Below are 14,747 nucleotides of genomic sequence, written 5' to 3' on the forward strand. Positions count from 1 at the left end.
AAATTCCTTCTTACCACCAGTGTTATCTTGTGTCTTTGTACGACACAGAAGATTTGGCCTGATTATTCTTTCTTTACTATACAACAAAGTTTATTTCCAGAGTCACATACCACTTTAATACTGTGATTCCTAGAAAAAAAGAACTGCGACTTTTTAAAAAGACGTGTGTATGAGTGTATATACATATTTCTCCCTCTACTCCCCCTGATGTTATTATCTAGCTTTTTCTGATATTGTTTTTCCAAAAAGGAGAAAGGAAAAAAAATAGTCACCTAGACACCATCTCCCTGTGCAAGACTGCTGCCTCACCACGGCCAAGCTCATGGAAACTACGACCAAACCCAGTCAATCTTCCCCTAATTCTAATTCCTGTACTGCAAAGGTCAAGGTTGGAGCTGACAGCTCAACTATCCTATTTCTTGAAACATGTGGGCAGCAAAGGGTGAAGGAGCCCTAATGGGTAGCTCTTGGGATTAAAGCCATTTGTACTGCTTTCTCAAAGGACAATAGTCTCGAACAAAGGCAATACATGACATATTTTATTCTGTACAGATCACTCCTGATCCCTGGGGAAGGGATTCTTATCCGACAGGAGAACAGTTTTGGAGTTTGCAAGGAGATGAAAGTGAGTGCCATGGGTCAGATGTATCACTCTATTTAAAAGGAGTGTGGCTATCAGGAGCGGGGCACAAAGTTGAGTCCTGCTTCTCGACTGTAAATTTTTTGGGGCCCAAGAGCCCCTGTTCATCTGTACATTTAGTGGCTGGGGAGGGTGGCAAAACGCAAAGCACATGTAGTCTTCATGTAGAAAAGGACTATGAAGGATTCTGACTACCCAAACAAAATATTTTGAAAAGAGCTGCCAACGTGTCTGTCCTCAGTCACAGAATATAACCCTACTGGGACTATAGAAAGACAGTAAATGAGATATGAAATAAAGAGGAAAAGGGTACATTATACTGCATTGAAACAGGTGAGGGAGAGAACTGTTTAAAGGGAAATATGATTAGGTATTATTGTCATGACAGGGGTCCAGAATGAAGGCTGCATAGTGGAGTGGACCTGGGGGAGGGATTGTATAACAATGAAATAATTTTTCTTTTACTTTTCAGAGAAGAGCGAATTTGGGGATGGGGAGAGGGTAGGCAGGGAGAAAAGCTAAAAATCCTGTGTTTTTCTGCTGGTTCTGAGTAGTGACTCTATGGATAGTTTCTAAACCAACTATAAGCAATGTACACCACTGAAGGGACTTTGACTATATTTGGAAAAGCTGGGAAGGGGTTACACTAGGGAAAAGGCTAATGGTTTACAGCTTTCTGTCGGACCCTCACCTGGTTGGAAACCAGAACGATTCCAACTCCTAACTGATGGGTATCTTTGCCCTTTAGACTTTTAGATTGCCATCTGAATTTTACCTAACTGTAGGGCTGGATTATGTCACTCTTCTCCAAATCCTCTACCTTTTACCACTGCATTGAGAACAACATCTCACACCTCCAACATGGCATTGATGCTTTAGCCCAATCAGATCCACAGTCAGATCCACCATGTGTCTCACACACGCTGTGGTTAAGCCATATTAAACTAATCAGCTGACCCTGAATATGCCAAGCACTCCCATGTCTTCCTGCTATTTTCTCTCCTTGACATGTTCTTCTCTTTGCTTTTTTTTTATTCCCCTGCGAAATTTGTATTCATTAATTGAGCCTCCACTTAAATGCTCCGACTCTGAAAACTTTTCTGATTCCTCTTATGATGAGCTCTGCCTTTTGTGCTCCTCTTTGTGTATGTAACTTCTAGAGCCTTTAATTCACCCTGTTGTATATTGCAATTAAATATTTTTACCTGATCTTTCTTAGGTTATTAGTTCACTGAGATGGGAGACTTACTTTATCTCAGAGGTTCTTGAAGAAATGTCTTTTACACAGTCACACTCACTCACTGCTGTGGAGTTGGTTTCAACTCATAGCAACCCTCTCTTGCATTTCTGAAGCTGTAAATGATGACGGGAGGAGACTGCTCCTTATTCCTCCCTCAGAATGACTTGGAGGTTTGTACTATGGGATTAAAAGCAAGATTTGCTTTGGACTATGCTACCAGAGTTCCCTCTTCACCTGGTAGGTACTATGATTAGGAATTGAGGGAAAAGTGTCAGAACTGACTGAAAGAAGATCACTCTTTGCAGGGCAATCTATGAAACTCTATAGGAAATACGGCTTGTACTTAGCATGATCCTTACTTCTCATAGGAAGGACACTCTTCTAGTTCAACGCTTCAGTCTCCCTAGTAGTTATGACCAGGCCAATGATAGCGTGAGCAGAAATAATTTATCTCCCTCCTCCTTAAACTTCAGGTTTACCTGTTAAAAGAATCTCAACATATGTTCGTTTTGTTCATTCGTATACGTATCCAGCTAGCTAGTGAAGGAGTTAACAAAGTTTTTCTATAAAGGTCATAAGTATCTTAGGCTTTGCTAGTCTTAGGGTTTCTGTTGCAACTCCTAAACACTATCTTTTTAGTCTTGAAACACTCTTAAACTAAAACCAAATTAAATACTCAAACCTCGGAAAAATCAGTTGCTGCCAAGTTCATTTCAACTAATGGTGACCCCATATGTAGACAATATGTTGACAAAAAGAGTGTGACTTTACTGTCTCAAGAAATATCTAAATTGGAAGAACAATCTGTGAACTAAATTTGGCTTGTGGGTTTGCTGATCCCTGAGTCATTAATTTTTCTCTGTTGTTGTTGTTGTTGTTGTTATGTGCCATTGAGTCACTTGTGACTCATACCGACCCTATGTACAAGAGCCCTAAACACTGCTCTATCCTGTGCCAACCTTGCCGTCTCTGTCACACTCACTCCCACCACTCCAATCACAGAATCAATTCATCTCATCAAGGGTTTTCCTCTCCTGCACTGTCCCTCAACTATCTCAAACATGATGTTCGTCTCCAAGGACTGGTCCCTCCTTGCAACATGCCCAAAGTATGTCAGACAAAGCTTCAGAATCCTTGACTCCAAGGAGCAGCCTGGCTTCATCCTCTCCAGGACAAACCTGTTAGCAATAGTTATGGGCTCAATGACCATCATCCCTGATTGACAGAATATGAAGAAGAGGCATGTGTAAGAGCTGAGGTGATTCATTACAGTTCTGTATCCTATTATTCCCCCTGTTTATTGAGAAAAAAAGGATAGGACTCTCCATTCAGGAAGGGAGAAGGACTAGTGCATCCTGGATCACAATCTTTCTTCTCTAGCATCCAAATCTTGGTACCAAAAGAAAGAACTCTGTCTAGCCATCATGTTTTCTTGGACACAGATGCTGACCAGAGCTCCCTGAGACCTGGGTGAGGCAGGAAGGTTGCTGTTTGGGAGGGCTCCGTGGATGTTAGGCAGGTCTTTTAGGAGTGGGGAATGCCCAGTAGAAGTTACCTTGATCCCTATTGCTGACTTGAAAAAAAGTCTTTCTCATCACTTTGTGATGGAAGAACTCCAATTCTTTTTTTGTTTGCTTATAGACTTTACTACTCAATAATATTATTCAGCTTTTTCCCCCCTCCCATAAAATCTATGTTTAAATTTCTGACTGTTACTCAATTTTTTCCCCTGAAAATCCATCCTTACTTTTCATGAATTTCCATTTTCTCTCTTTTATCACAACTGCAGAGACACAGAAAACTCCTGGAGTTTTGATGGAGAACGCCCTCCATGTCACCGTGCCGTTCTGCTCTGCCTTTTCAGTTACCTTAAATTCATGTTAGTGAGAAAGAGTTGTGAGCATATTGGGGTGGTGATGGGGAAATGAAGCAAATACATGAGAGGGGATATTGACCTTCTAATGCACTGTAATTGCCAAATGATCCTATCTCTCTGCAGTGGGTCCCAGTGGGATCTATTGCCATATTAGCAATGGCTTTCCTACTGTATCACTTAATGAATATGTCTGAGCTAATAACCCACCAAAACAACAACATAACTCCTTCTATTGTAATTATTATTTTGTTTTCTAACACAGTGGTTTTAACATAAATACTGTCATCCTTTAACTAAGTTCTTGTATAACTGCTTGCTTAAAAAATATGCCCTATTAAATTGTCATCAGTAGTAGCATGCCATATGCTAGTATTTTACTGATTTCTTCCCACTTGGATGGGCTTGGGTCTGCAGGCTGTCTTAGGACACTCCTCTTTTCCTTTGGCCCTGGAAAGAGGGCCACAACCTCTTCCTCCTCCCCCTCCCCTTTCCACTCTACTTGTTCACCCTGTGGTATCCCCCACCCTACCCCCTACCTGGAGTTGATGGCATTTCAAGACGCAGGAAGAAGGCCTCAGCTGTGCAAACACAGTGCTTCTGTTTATTTTGGTAGTCTCCGAAATATTTGTTGAGAGTTATTCGAGCAGAAAGGCTGAATGGAGATCATTGCAATGTGTCAAATTAAGGAGTGCTTAATGCCTGCCTAATCTCTTGGTAATTACTGTTGTGGCAGCGGAAGGCTTCAGAGCCTGGTAAGAAAGCTAATGATAGTGAAAGACATGAGGCTGCCCGGGCATCCGTGGCATCACTGCTCAGCACAATTAGAGGCCTCACTTCCATCAGAGATGTGAAGCCTCTATCACTTAAGTAAGAGAAGATCAACCTTTGCAGGGGAGGGGTTAGACAGGAGCATCAGCCTGGGTCACTGGACAGGGGACTCCTTCAGTTGGGTGTCACTTTCTTAATGGTGTTCTAAAATGTGACAGCTGAGAGTGGGTGCGTGTGGGGGGAGGAAGGTGTGTTCTGTGAGGAAGGACTCTGACCTCAGGGTGGCTGGGGAAAGCCAGAGAAGTATAGTTTTCTTTCATCTGATATTTCCCATGTATTTTGTTTTGTTATCCCATCTTTCCTCTCTCCCTGCTTTTTCTTCTTATTTTTTGACTCTTTCTTATTTTAGAATGTCTGCCTTGTATCTTCTATCTTCAGGGAGCACTGGTGGCCTAGTGGCAAGAAGCTGCAATGCAATCCCAAACATACGTGGCTTCAATCCACTGGCTACTCCACAGGAGAAGGATGGACAATCTCCTCACATGCAATTAACTGCCTCTGAAAATAGATGGATGGTCAGCTATGGGTTGGTTCTGGCTCTATGGTAAACAACAACAACAAATTTACCCCTGGGATCTCTGGTGGCCTACTGGCAAGAAGCTGTGCTGCAACCCAAAGGCATGCGATGAGAATCTACCACCTTCTCTTTGGAGAAGGATGGGCAGTCTTCTCCTGTGTGATGAAAACCCACCTGAGGATCAGCTATGGGTCGGTTCCAACTGGATGGTACACAATAACGAACCATCATGAGTGTTTTTTGGAAGCAGAAAATGATGGTAAAATGACCCAGGAAGAAGAAACTAAAACTAATCCTTAAACACTACCTAAACAAAATACAGCAACATGAGGATGTGAGAGGTCCTAACAAGCAAATTCACAAAGAAGCAAACGAAGGCAGGGGAAGGGGTCTGATGTGCAGATCTATGGTGAAAAGATTATAGGAAAGCGGTCCTATAATTTAGAAACCATGGATATCTGCGGAAACAGCTTAGTAGAGATCATTAATAAAGACCTTGGGGCCCAGTTCAAATTTCACCTGTGGTTTCAGACATATGAGAGGAGGCTTAAGAGGAATCATTTGATGTGATTTCTGGTTCTGTCCCTACCACCTGTGGATTTGAAGAAACCACCTTATCTAGGTATTCACTAGTTTCTAAAATGAGGAAATAGCACTTAGGTGACACGCATAGTATAAGGATCTAATGACATGCTTCAGAGTGTTCTGAAAAGTAGGAAACATCATAAATCAGTCAATCAAACAGTTAAGCAAGCCATCAACTGAGATTTATGTGCAAGGCACACGAAATTGAAGAGGCTTACAGCTTGGTATAATTATTCACCAAAATCATTTGCTTTGGGCTTAGTTAGGAAGACTGCTTGTTAGCGTTGCTCTACTTCAGCCACGAGGTCTCTGCCTTGCTCTCTGTTTCTCTGGCCACCTTTGGCCTCTCTGGGGATCTGGAGAGCTAGATAGCACGTGCAAAGGCTTAGACAGGGAGGCCCTCAACTTGGACCGGAAAGATGTTGGAAGGCAGTTGTTGCTGCTGATAAATGCCATCAAGTCAAGTACGACTCATAGCAACCCTATGAAAATATATCTGATCCTTATCCTATCCTAACCTAGCCTAGCCTATGCCATCCTTGTCATCTCTGATAGACACGAGCCTATTGCTACAGTCACTTTGTCATTCCATCTCATTGAAGGTCTTCCTCTCTTACACTGACCCTCCACTTTTCCAAACATGATGTCCCTTTCTAAGAAATAGCCTCTCCTAGTAACATGTCTAAATTATGTGAGATGAAGCTTCACCATCCTTGTTTCCCAAGAGGCCCTTGTTAGGTGGGTTTTAATGAGAACAGAATGATCTTAGAAGGGCAACAAAGCCTGGGTCATTTTGGAAGGGAACTTGAACATTAAACCACAATATAACAGGGAGAAAGAATGTTTGCCATTCTATACATTCACTATTGTGCCAATATCTGTCTGTCTGGGTGGCCATCAGAGAGACCATTAATGCCAACCAGGGGTTGCTGAAACTCTCCATGCTATCCTGAGAGGTGGAAGGTGATGAGTTGGGCATTCTCTGTAGATGAAAAGCAAACTGAACATTGTAAACCATCTAATCAAGAGCTCAGAGCAACCTCCCTTTGAGACAAAATACCAAATTATCTATGACAGATGATTCCTGTTAGGAAATTTCATAACTCTTCAATTTTGGAAGAGTAGGAGAGCTTTGATCTGCTGCCCTGTCTCTTATTCCTCTGCTTGGTTTTGATGCAAAGACCTCTCACTGACAAGAGCAGCTGTGCATAAGTGATGAACATCCTTTGAGTCCCAAGTAATCAGTTCAGCTTATGTTGCCTTCCCCAAGGACAGCTCTATTTGTAGAGTGGTCTGTCTGAACATCAGCCCCAAAACTTGCTTGGAGGGAAATACAGTCAGCTCAGCAATCTCATAATTTCAGAGTTTTTCTGACTTTGTGATGGGGCAGAGTTTAACCTCTTGTGTGGACACATCGGAAATTCAGTCTTGCTGGGAAGAAGCAGAGAGACTTGTCAGGGCCTCCAACTCTACGGCCACACACAATTTTCTGGGCTTACTGGAGCTGCCTGGTGGCCACACAATAATTAGGTGTTGGCTTGAAGAGGTAATCATTTCCTGCTAAGGATGTTGTTCTTAGCAGAGTGAGGATGGACAGAGAAATCTTACAGAGGTTGCAAGGGGCCTGAGAATTTTGTTAGTGTTGTGATCGAAGCAAGGAGAGATCCATGCTGAAAGATAGAGGGAGAAAACAACCTGAAATGGCCTGCTCCAGGAACACAGCCCAGCAAGCAAGAGGTTCATCATTAACTGTCAAACGGCAGTTTTAATCAGCTCTACTCCTCAGTGGAAGATAGATTTAATATCAAGGCATATTTTCAGAGCCATTAGTTTAATTATGACAGGTGTCTGCAAACTGGACGACTCTGCTTTCAGACCTGAGTGACAGCATTTAATTCTTCAGGCCCACAGGGATGCTGGGGTACTTTACCAAAATGAACCTCCATTAAGAGTCCAAGCATTTTCCTCCCTTCTCCCTCCTCTATTTCTCCTTGTCTTCCTCCTCCTTTCTTTCTTCTGCTGTACATGTCAGAAGAAGGAAATGGATAGAAAATTGAGCTTCACTAGAAGAGAAAATAATTTACCTTGTCTATTAGAACTCATCTCACTCAGGCTTCCAGTTCCTGTTCAAGCAAAAAGCCTTTATCATTTATCTTGTACTATTTCCATGAGCATTTCTGCACGGTGTCTACAGTAATTGCTTGCTGGTATTTTGTTTTGCTTTTGGCAGAGACTGCTTGGCTTCTCCCTGACTCAAGGGATGGCAAACATGATTGCCGGCATTCAGTGGGCAGGGAAAGTAAAGAGGTGCAGAGAGAGTCTGGGCTGGGACAAGCTCAGGAGGGGAGGAGCTGGAAGCACCTGTTTCCCAGTTTCTTGTTTTCTGCCAGGGCTTTGAATCCATTTACTCATGGCCAATGCAGAAAATCCAAACAGACATAAATCTGTAAAGCATCAATATGCTGGAATGATAGCAAGAAGAGGAAAAATTATGTGTGAAAATCCCAGAATAGCTTAGAAGATGCATAGTGGGCCCTTTCAAGTAGCTTATGGCTTGACACTGGATTATTGCCAGAAGTGTGTAGAACAATACAATTTAAGAGCAACTTGATAGGTCGCCATCCTTAACCTGGTCATCAGTGTTTCCAGAGAAGTTGATTGTTTTATGTGTAGATTGTGCTTATTTTCTAGGAGGACAATTACATTTTTAGCAGGCTGTTGAACCTTCTTTTTTCCTTTTCTAATTGTTGTTCTTGGTCAATCATATTTTACAAATGCAGGAGTCCATTCTAGTTTTTCTTCATAAGCCATGACTAGACTTGGAAGAATCAGTCTGCAGCCAAGTTCTGTTACTCAGTATACTTCCAGGCTTACCATCCTTCACTGTTTTCCTCTTTTAAGATATCTTCACATGCCCTGTATCCCACTTTCTGTGCTGTTTTTCTTTGACCACTGGCTTATGATGTTACTTTTAATAGCTCATCATTGAGTAGGGCATTTGAGTTCTCCAAATCTTCTATGGGCAAGTATGAATAGTTTGAGTGTTGTTAGGTGTAAATATGACTCATAGCAGCCCTATGAATAATACATCTGAACCATGTTCTATCCTGTGTCATCCTCATCATCCCTTGACCTATGTAGGCCCATTGCTGTGGTCACTATGTCAATCCATTTAGTTGATGGTCTTTGTCTCCTTGACTGAATCTCCATTTTTCCAAGCATGATGTCCTTTTCCAAAGGACAGCCTCTCCTAGCAACATGCCTAAATTATGAGATGAAGCTTTGCCATCTTTGCCTTGAAGGAGCACTTTGGCTGTGCTTTCTCCAAGACCCATCTGTTTGTTCTTTGACCATTCATAAGATGTTCAGTACTCTTCTCCAGCACACAACTCAAAGGCATCAATTCGTCTTCTGTCCTCCTTACACATTGTCCAGCTTTCAGATGCATTGTAAGTGACTGAAAAGACTACTGCCTAAATCAGGGGTACATTAGTCTTCAAACTGATATCATTACTTCTTGATAATTTCTAGAGGTCCCTGACTAAAGACTTTCCAAGTGCAATATGTCTATTTCCTGACTGCTGGTACCAAGGGTGTTGATTGTAGGTCCAAGTAAGATGAAGCCATTGACAGTTTCAATATTTTTCCATCTATTATGATATTAACTATTGGTTCAGTGGTGAGAATTTTTATTTTCTTGACATTGTGATGTAATCCATATTGAAGGCTATCTTCTTTGATTTTCTGCAGCAAGTACTTCAAGTCCTCTTTGTTTTCAGCAAGCAGGGTGTTGTCATCTGTGTAATGTAGGTTTTTTATGAGTCTTCCTCCAATGCTGATGCCACATTCTACTTCATGAAACTCACCTTCTCCAATTATTTGCTCTGTCTACAGATTGAATAGGTATAAAGAGAGGGTACAACCTTGATGTACACATTTCTTCATTTTAAATCGTTTGGTGTTCCCTTTTTCTGTTCATACAACAACTTCTTGGTCTAGGTATAGGTTTCACATGAGCACAATTAAGTATTCTGGGATCCTCATTCTTCTCAAGGTTAGTCAAAATTTATGATGGTCTGCACAGTTTTTGACTATGCCTTTACATAATTAATAAAGCACAAAGAGGCATTCTTCTGACATTCTCTGCTTTCAACCAGCATCTATCTGACATCAACAATCATAGCCTTGGTGCCACTGCTTCTTCTAAACCCATCTGGAACTTCTGACAGTTCGTTATGTATGATTGTAATAATTTTTAAATGATCTTCAGCACAATTTGTTTGTATGTGACATTCATGATATAATAATTTCCACATTGTGTTGGATGAATTTTCTTGGAAATGGTTATAAATATGGATTTCTTCCAGTCAGTTGGCCAGGTGGCTGTCCTCCAAATTTTCTGGCATAGACTGGTGAGCACACCCAGGGCTACATTTGTTTGTTGAAACTTGTCAATTCATATCCATTAATTTCTGGGGCTTTTAGTGGCTTGAATTTCTTCCATCACCATTGGCTTTATATCAAAAGGAATTGGCTGATACTGAAATTTTAAGGGAAGTTGTGTAGTTTGGGTAGAGTGGTACTTTTAAAACTTCCCTTGTTTTGTTAATTTCCTGTGAAAAATGAAATCTTAGAAATTCACAAATTAAAACGGATAAGATAACTTTCTGGTAGAAGTATGGCTCGTGCTGGAACCTTGCTATCCTTGCCTTGGAAGTTTTTGACACCCAGAACTCTGGGATTTCAACAATCTTGGCCAAATGCCAAGCAAACAATGCCCTCTACAAACTCTCTAGATTTGACTGTCTGACTGGAACATCATCTGAAGGAACTAAGCTATTGTTGTTAAATGCTGCTAAGTTAGCCCCTATCTCATGCACAAGATATTGTACTATTGTGATCCATAGGAGAAGATCTGTTGTATTTGAAAATGAGTTACCAGAACTTTCTACCTCGTCTGCCTTAATCTGGAAACACTGTTGCAACTGTTCATCATCATAGTAATATGCAAGTCTTCACCGACAACTGGGTAGCAAATGTATTTCAAATGTATTGACCAGGAACTGAATTTATAGAAGGCAATAAATCTACCACTAGGTCACAACTGTCCCTCTCACTCCACTCCTTCATCCCCACATACACTTAGGGACATATGATTGGACAAAAGGAAACAGAGCAATGTCAGGACCTGATGGGGTAAAATTCCACAACAGGGATCAGTTATACTGGTGGTTGGGAATAATTACTTATTTCTCTTCTATTAGTTAACTTCTTGGGAGCTCTGTGGGTGTAGTTTGTAGATGGTTAAGCTACTGACTCAAAGGTGGTACCTTTCTGGCAGTTAAATCCATTAGTTCAATGGGATAAACGTAGGCAATCTCCTCCTGTGTGATTTACAGCCTCTGAAAACTATGAGTTGGTTCTGACTCAACCACAATTAGTGAGTTATGAGTATTTTATCTGTAAGATCAAAATGTCTTCTCCATCTGAGAGGTACTGTATTTTGCCTTCTCTTATAATTGCTACCTGGTTAATTTCATAATTATTTTGGGAAAAATAAAGAGGCAAAAAGGAGGCATGCTTGCCTGCAGGGTCAGTAGAGACAGCCCAGCCTGATGCCTGTCCAGCTTGATATTGCTGGAGCTGCCTCCTATGCCAACGCTCAGTGACCTCTGGTGTATGGAAAGGACAGAGAAACAAGAGAGGGACAGACAGACACACACACACACACACACACACACACACACACACACACACACACACTGAACAAAGGCACAGAACCTGCCCAAACAGCTATACTCATCCTTTCCTTGGTAACTCAGTGAGGTGGGCCCTGTCATAAAGTTAGTTACCTGTTTTTCTGCCAATTTTCTTGTACCAGAAGTAGATTAGAACCTTCACTCATTACCTTGAGGTTTTTAAAGTGCTCAATTTTAAATGGAAATCTATGACATGAGGCAAATGAGTTAACAAAGTGAGTTGCTTAGGATTAGCCCTTTAAAAGAATTCTTGTTCAGTGTGATTTCTGAAATCACACTTTGGGAAGCCTGAAATATGTGGTGGCACTTTGATTTTGCTACCTAAAAATATGTTTGGGTAAAGGAGAAAAGAGACGAAGAAGATTGGTGAAATAATGTTCAAAGATAGCTCTCTGACTATATCTAGTCTGCATACCACCTGCTTTTCACTGTTGTGAATTCTGCAAAGTCCTTCCTCTCAGAAGAAACACCTTTTTGTGCATATTGATCTATACATCTGTTCATTCATTCACTCATTAATAAACTTAACCATCTAAAAGAATAGATATATGCTGGTCAGTTCTTTATGAGGGGAGGGGCTCCTATTATCTTTTGTATAATTTTGGTGGGAGGGGGTTTAGGCGATAGTTTATTTTTGCATCTGAGGATGCAGTTCTGCGTGATTTTTTTTTTATCTGTCCTATCTTGGAGAATGATGCAGGCTAAATTTATGCCCCAGTCAAAGCAGAGACCATTAGACTAACATTCTTCTCATTTTACTTACATTTTTTTCACATGTATTTTATAGAAGGCTCATAAATGTTTTCCTTAGGCACCTGAAGAATAAAATCCTTCATGACAGCATTTCCAAGTGAACCCTGAGCTGTACATTTTACACAATTGTGCATATGAATGACATTGTTGTTGTTAATTGCCCTCAAGTGAAGCACTACTCATAGCAACCCTATGAAAAAAAGACCTGAAGCCCTTCTATATCTTCATTTCTCAAAGTTCATAGTTTCCAGAGGCATTTTGTTTAGGAAGTGGATGCCACTTTTGCTTCCAAAAGAGGGCATTATAGACATCTTTACAAAAGTAATCAATGTTTCTGTTGTTAGGTGTCATCAATTCCACTCTGACCCTTAATAATAAACCTATGAACCTTGCTCTGTAGTGCACAATCCTCAAGATTTCTACCACGTTGAAGACCATTACTGAAGATACTGTGTCAATCTATTTCACTGAAGTTTCCCATCTTTTTTTCTGAGCCCCTACCATCCAGATACTTGATTGTGCTCATTTTAAACCAGTACTTGGACCAGGAAGCAAAGCAACACTACATGGTTCAAGTTCAGGAAAGGCATATGCCAGAAATGCATCCTATATCCATAACTTTTCAATCTATAATGTGAAATAGATCATCCAAAAGGCTGGACTTTATGAGGATGAATGTGGAATCAGTATTGGAGGAAAACTCATCAACAACCTGTGTTATGCAGATGATACAACCTTGTTTGCTGAAATGGAGGACCTGAGATGATTGCTGCAGAAGGTCAAAGACTGCAGCCTTGAATATGGATTGAAGCGCAAAATTGAGAAAACGAAGACTCTCATCACTGGACCGAGTGACATGACAGACGGAGAAGAGATTGAGATTGTTAGATATTTCAGCTTGCTTGGTTCCATACTCAACACTGTTGGTATCAGCAGCTAAGAAATTCAAAGACTAATTGCTTTGGGAAAAGCTGTTATCAGGGACCTCTACAGAGTGATGAAGAGCAACAAGGTCAGTCTAGAGACTAAGTTGTACCTAACCTAAGCCATGGTCTTTGCAATCATTTGCTATGCGTAAGAGAGCTATACAATTACTAAGGATGATAGAAGAAGAATTGATGCCTTTGAGCTGTGGTGCTGGAGAAGAGTATTGAATATACCATGTACTATTAAGAGAACAAACAAGTCTGTCCTGAAAAGGGTGAAACCATGCTGCTCTTTAGAGGCAAGGATTTTGAAGCTCCATCTCACATACACATGGGCATGTTACCAGGAGGAGCCACTACTTGGAGAAGGACATCTTCATGCTTGGAAGGGTGGAGGGACAACACAAAAGAGGAAGACCCTGGATGAGAATGATTGACTCAATGATTGGGGTAATTGGAGTAGATGTGTCAGAGACAATGAAATTGGCTCAGGATAGAGCAGGGTTGAGGACTGTTGTACATAGGGTCACTATGAGTTGCAAGCAACTTGACAGCACATAACAACAACAATAATAACACTTTCCAGACATGATGTCTTTTTCCAAGGGCTGGTTACTTCTGACAATATGTCCAAAATATGTGAGGCAAAGTTTCACCACCTTTGCCTCTAAGAAGCATCTTGTTTGCACTTCCTCCAAGACAGATTTATCTGCTCTTTTGGTAGGCTGTGATATATTCAATATTATCAACTCTCCAATTCAATATGAGAAGCACAACTACGTATACTGTAGAGCTCAGAGTTCACTTGTAGGAAACTACTTTTCCTAAGGAAAAGACTTGCAGGCCTCTATAAAATATGGGTGGAAAAAGAAATAAAATAAGAAATATGTATGAGAAGTATGTCTTCTCTTCCTTCTATGTCTCTATAATGACCTTTTGCTATGTGCATAGATTATATCGTCGGTGTCATCCCAACGATATCAACGATTGGTCTTTGATCATTAGTATTCAATGCTTAGAACCTGTTCTTGGGATGGCTATTAAATTCAGGTTGAATTGACTCAATGTCATATTTTAGGTTTTGTGGTAATAAGGGAAGAAAATTAAGCTGCTCTAAAGGAATTGGACAAAAATAAAGCCCAGGAATTGATGGAATACCAATTAACATATTCCAACAAACAGATAAAACTCTGGATTACTCACTCACCAGATTGTGCCAAGAAATCTGGAGGATAGTTATCTGCCTGACTGGAAGAGACTCATAATTATTCCCATTTCCAAAAGATGAACCAAAATGTAGAAATTACACAATACCACTGTCTAGAGAGCAGGAAACAGAATGTGGAAGCATGGGGCCATGAATATCCCTCTGAAATAGCCAGAGGGAGTGTGAATAGCACAGTCCCATGGGCTCTAGAGTATCAGAGCAGAAAGTAGGTAAAGAGTCAAGCCTCATGGCTCTAGAGTCACAACAGCAGCAAAAGGCTCATTTATTTGTTATTGACTCAGAGACTCAAAGTTTTGGTACTGGGAATGGAGTTTCTTAGGAAAATAAGTTGGAGAGTCAGGGAGGCAAAGAACATCTCACAATACAAATTTAGTCCAGGAGTCTTTTTTTTTTTT

Source organism: Elephantulus edwardii, unplaced genomic scaffold (assembly GCF_000299155.1).
Source record: "Elephantulus edwardii isolate Elephantulus edwardi_28Jun2011 unplaced genomic scaffold, EleEdw1.0 scaffold00187, whole genome shotgun sequence".
In the NCBI taxonomy this organism is placed as follows: domain Eukaryota; kingdom Metazoa; phylum Chordata; class Mammalia; order Macroscelidea; family Macroscelididae; genus Elephantulus; species Elephantulus edwardii.